The sequence below is a fragment of the Loa loa genome (genome assembly GCF_000183805.2).
Source record: "Loa loa unplaced genomic scaffold supercont3.365, whole genome shotgun sequence".
Lineage (NCBI taxonomy): Eukaryota > Metazoa > Nematoda > Chromadorea > Rhabditida > Onchocercidae > Loa > Loa loa.
This window is the reverse complement of record NW_018108545.1, coordinates 35619-41596: the sequence shown is the minus strand read 5'-3', so window position 1 is coordinate 41596 and position 5978 is coordinate 35619.

The following is a 5978-nucleotide window of genomic DNA, read 5'->3' as shown; positions in this document are numbered from 1 at the left end:
TATTATTATTATTATTATTATTATTATTATTATTATTATTATTATTATTATTATTATTATTATCACCATTATTTGTCTATTGTTATTGCTACTACTACTACTACGTTTTGTTCTGCTTGCTTACTGTTATTGTTTTGGATCAGCTCAGTGTCATAGCTATCGTAAAATTATCAATCATTATAAAGATCTCGTAATGTTATTCTGCTCTTCTTATTATTAAAATAAATGATTAATTAAAAATAAACAAAAGAAAAGGTGAAGTGAAAAAGGTGCATAACTTTACTAACTTTCATACTTAGGCTAAAAATTAAAAAGTAAGTGATAAAAATGCTAGAAAGAATTCCAAATATAAACATCATGAAAGATTGTGAAATAAACAGATATGATTGCGTCAGCGCATATTTTGATGCACATCAGCTATCAATTAATTAAGAATGTCAAAACTACGACGACTGCCAAGATGACAAACTGAATGTCACAGGTCCAGACACTTCGTCTATCACATTATAAGAATATTATCACTGTATTTATCATTACCCTTACCATGTTAACATTACCATCATTACCATTACCATGATAAATACAGTGATAATATTCTTATAATGTGATAGACGAGATGTCTGGGATATTTTGCCCTCATAATTTTGCTTCTCTCATAACATCTTAATGATAATAATAGTAATAATAATGCTTTTCTCCTATATTTTTCTCTTCTTTTTTCCCTTGTTTGATTGACTGATTGCATTTCGGTGTAAATTCTACAGCGGATATTTGAACAATTATTCCGACTCAAACGAATTAATTGTTATGTAAATTACACCATCTAACATGATAATGATATGATGATAAGATCAATGGGATTTATCATTTATACTGGTTTCAAGCATGCTTTTGATGAATGAATTCTTCATGGTGTCCGATCACAAAGTAATACCATAGAGATATTGCTAGATAACATTCATATCACTGATTCATCTTCGTCCACGTCTTCAGTGTTAATTTGATAAAAATTGCCTTCCAGCAATTATTTCCAGAAAGATCGTGACACTTAATGACACTTAACTCAGTAATCATAACCTGTGAAATCATTCCCTAACAATGCTTCCATGTATATATCTTTTTAAGCTGAAAGGTCACCAAATTGAAATAATGAAACAAAAATGCAATAAAGAACCAAAAAATTCCACTTAACATTTCAAAATATTTCATAAAATTCTAAATGTCACGAAGATACGGGCAGATGTGATATAATGATAAGATAAGGTTTGTAATCACAAAATGATAGCTGCAAAGAATTTATTGGGAATAAAAATAAAGTAATGAAATATTTGAATGAAATATTAATGAATGTTCACAATAATATTGCAATGATTTATTTGATGATAGTTATTCAATAAAATTTGCAATATATCAAATAGCGCCTGGAAGTATGTGAAATGGATAATCATCAAAATTAATTAATTCATTTCTCATCAACCATCAGTGATTAATGTGATTTAATTTAAAGAAGTAATAATTTGGATCAGGAGAAAAATTACGAATAATAATAAAATCTAAGTGATTTCAATGGAATACATACATACCTCTACAGAAAAAAAAAAACATTAAAAAGAGAGAAAAGGAGCATTAATTAATTCAAGGCTAGAAAGAATATTAACATATCGAAAAATGCTAGGATTATATTCTTGAATATTTAATGTAATGCATAACCTGTCATTTGCGGGGATCAACATTCCGGAAAACTTCATTCTAATTGTTAGTTAATTAACCACCGGTCCAAACTGATTACCATTAACCACTTATTAGATCATGAACTGTCTACAAGTTTGTTTTTTTTTTTTGTTAGAAAAGTTGTTTTTGTAAAAATCCCCAATAGTTACACAAAACAATAGATTATTCGAATGGAATTGTTTGAAAATTCTTGATGACATTGTCATCAAATAACTGAACGTTTTTTGAAAAGGATAGAATTATTTTGAAAATTATTGTCACATTTTTGTAATTGCAATTAATCCCAAGGAGTCATACATTTTAATAGCTATGAAATGAACTTTATAGCTTTCGTTGACTCAAAACTTCTATCGTTAAGTTATGGATAAAAGGTTATTAAGTGAAGTGAAAAGCTGTTAGAAATTTAATAATTGATAAGGTAATGATGACTTGTAAAACAATGTTTTCAAGTAATTTGTAGTACTGATGATAATGTAATTGCGATCGCTGATCTTTTAAAAATTAAGAAATGGAAAAACCAGTACTTGATGAGTCATCGATTATTCAAATTTAATTCCATTAAAAGTGTGGTGGGATGCGATATACATAAACAACTTGTCAGATATCTTCCTTGACCTCTTTATTAGGCTTTATCAGTTAACTGACCCAAATTACTGGCAATTCTGGTAATATTTACAGCTGATAGAAGTTGACTAAAAAAGATGAATAATTTATTTGACCAAAAAGTAACATGTAAATACAAAGCGATGTAAGCGAGAATACCATAAAGCAGTGATATCCAATGGTACTTAACAGATAAAAGATAATCCTCTATCGTTTTGAAATATCGCTTAGATTCTACCAGAAGTGTGGTGTGATTAGGTTATCAATATGGCTTATCAGACATGATGGAGATTAAAATTCGTTACTCATACAGCAAGACTATCAAAGTTTAATGTGTGAGCAAATCTCTTGCAAATTGTCGTAATATTACTGCATTATTTTATTTTGAAATTAAGATGAAAGCATTAAACATGTATTGTGAAGTATTATTAGATTTTTCTCTACATCACTGCTAATCACTCAACGTAAATTCCACATTCCAGAAGTCTTTTATTCTATTACTGTGTTATTAACGACTACGCAAACATTAAAAGGTGAAAGGTCATCTCAGATTGTTTGCATCCGTAAATTTTGAATCATTGTAAAGCACTATTTTATAAATATTGCACTTTATTTTAACTATAATAACATTAAAATTATTGAAACTTTTTGCTTTTTATTTCACTATTATAATAAATGTTTCATCGGACAATGATTTTTGATATATGACGCCTTTAGAACTAAGAACAGATTCCACGCTTATCCCTGATTGTTAAATAAAGTAATCGGCGTGAAGTGACGTAAATGACACATGTATTATTTAACTATACATCTTACATTTCAGATGAACAGTATATTTTAAAATCTTTGGAAGAGATTGAAATAGTTGTAATTATATAATCATTATTCACTTGTCAATTAGATGACTAAAATGATGCTATCAAGTAATATTATTATAACAGTATCTTGTCACAGTAAACTGAAGATGTTTTCTTACACTACTCCTGCAATAGATTGGGTAGCAAGCAGGAAAATATTTCATGAGAAATTTCTCGGAATATCCGAAAATTTCTCCATCATTACTAAATGGACGACAAATTCATAGATATTTCATTCAGGGATTGCTCACTAATACTCAAATTAGTTTATCAAATAATCTTAGCTTTGACTCCTACTGAATTAACATACTTCCGCCTTCTTCTAATTATCCTTCCAACATTTCTGTTCTTCCTGATGTTTCAACTTGCAATGCGAGTTGTGAAGTTTCATGCTTAAATGAATTCGTATACATATTTCATTACTTTATGTAGTTGTGTTAAATTATAGAAGGCTATTCAATATCGCAGTTAAAAGTAGCTAAATTTTGCGCTAACATTCACATCCTCATAGGAATTATTGAAATTGAAAAGTATTTACAAATCTAAAAAGTTCTAATGCCCTTTTTTCCCCAAAGATATCTTAACTGTTATTTAACGGTTTTTCTTTTTTTTTTTTTGTATAAGTGTCCAAATAAATTCACATTTGAAAAGAATGATGGATAAGTAAAAGGTGTGAAGTATACAAATGCAAAGTTTAAGAAAGTAATGCAATAAGAACAGAAAAATTAATTACATGACGATGAAGCAAAAAAAACAACAACATCTTTCTTCAATATTTACAGAAAAAAAAGCTGGCAGAGAAACATTTAACAATGTCATTTAACAGTGATCCATCATTAAAATGTTGCAATCGACTCAGAAAAATTTCATAAACCACGTTTTCATCATTGTCATTAATTAACAATGATAATGGGTAGTCCTAAAAATAGAATTAATTGCCAACAATTTCGCGATATGCTAATTTTGATTTTTTAGTTACTGAATGTAACTTGAAAAACTTCTAATGATAAGAAATAACTTTACCTTCTTCGTTCCAATTCTTGGTTTAGGAAAAAATATACAGACTTTCCCGATGGCACAGTAAAATAATGATTTTTATACAAGCTAACTTTCTTTACAGACAAAGCGATTTTATCGCCAACTTCATATTTTGAATTTGGAACAATTCAGACGAAATGATTCAGATACAGAGGCACACCTTCAAGGATCAAATTATTTGAAAATGTTTGAAACTAAAGGAAGAAACTTTTCTCGAGTAAGAGTTAAGGTAGAATGTTCTAATCATTTTGTTGTTCAGTATGTTTGCTACTAAACGACTTCATAACTATCGATTTCCATGAATATCTTTCGATAATGGCTTCATTAGTGGCCTATGAAACAGAAAAGGATGTCTCAATTTTACACGGTAGCAACATGATCATTTTATTTCTCAATCTTATTCCGTGACAACTTCTACCAGAGAAAAAAACAATTTCACGCATGCAAATATTATTTGGAAAACGGAAGATGAAGGAAATAAATGCATTTACTGTGGATAAAAAGTATTCATTATGTTAAATGACAGAATAGAATGAACTTTTGCAAGATAAGGTACAAGGACAATTCTAATTGCATAATTTAAAATTTCTAGATTGCAAGAGTAAGCGTGAAAAGCAACTACATGATGTACTACCGCTGTTGGAATGAAATAAACTAATGAAACTTTATTATTTTCACGTTATTTTTACCATCGACTATAAAATGCATCATGGTCCGGTATGTCCAGGCTCTTTATTTTCCAATTTTTATAGACCATCCAAAGCGTCGCTTCTGACAGTACATCAGAAAAAGTAAATGTTCAAGTTATCCTCAGCAATCCCATGCTTTAGCAGGAATATTTCCTGTTTTTATAAATCTTGTAATATTTAGCCAGCAATATTCTGGACTTTTTTATTGCACGAAACCACAATTTATTGCATGAAAGAAAGTCATGTTAAGTGCATTTCGAAGTTCATATCTTTATATGCATATTACAGTACATCTTTGATAACATATCGCTTGTTATCAGTCGAGAAAATAACAAGAACAATAATAGTTCAGAAAACACGTAACAGAATAAAATGTGGAGTTTTGGTAGCAATATCCTGATTTTCCGTAGAACTGCATCCATGACCAAAATAAGCATAAATCAAAAAGCAAAAAAAGTCATAAATCCGCAAACTACATACAACATATACGAAAGAAAAGTGGAACGTTTGAAAATCATTTCACAAGAAAAATTTTAACTTCAACGAATTAGATCAACAAGTAAAATCCAGTCCCTTTCAAATCAAATATTTCCGGTGTTCCGAGATTAAATTTATTAACTCCAAAAGAAAATTTCAGTTCTCTAAAATTCGAATTTGAGAAGCAAATTTCACTTTTCCACGATACTTTCATGACATTATTCAAACCATTCCATAACCCATGTTGCAAAAGAATGATCCATATTTTCAATCGCAATTATCCAAACAAAATGATACATGTCCTATTCCAAAAAAGACCATGAGATTGCCGCATCAATTACAATTATTTCGAGAAAAGCAAAATATCTGAGTATTTACAAAGTAAAAGCAATGTGTGAATGGAAATGAAACATTTACGAAAACATGACACCAGAAAGTTATTTCAAATAAATAGAAAAGCAATTCCATATAAAACCAGCGAACTCCTTAAATCTTCATCATAACGTATATTTATTTTGCTTTTATATATGTATATATATATATATATATATATATATATATATATATATATATATATATATAT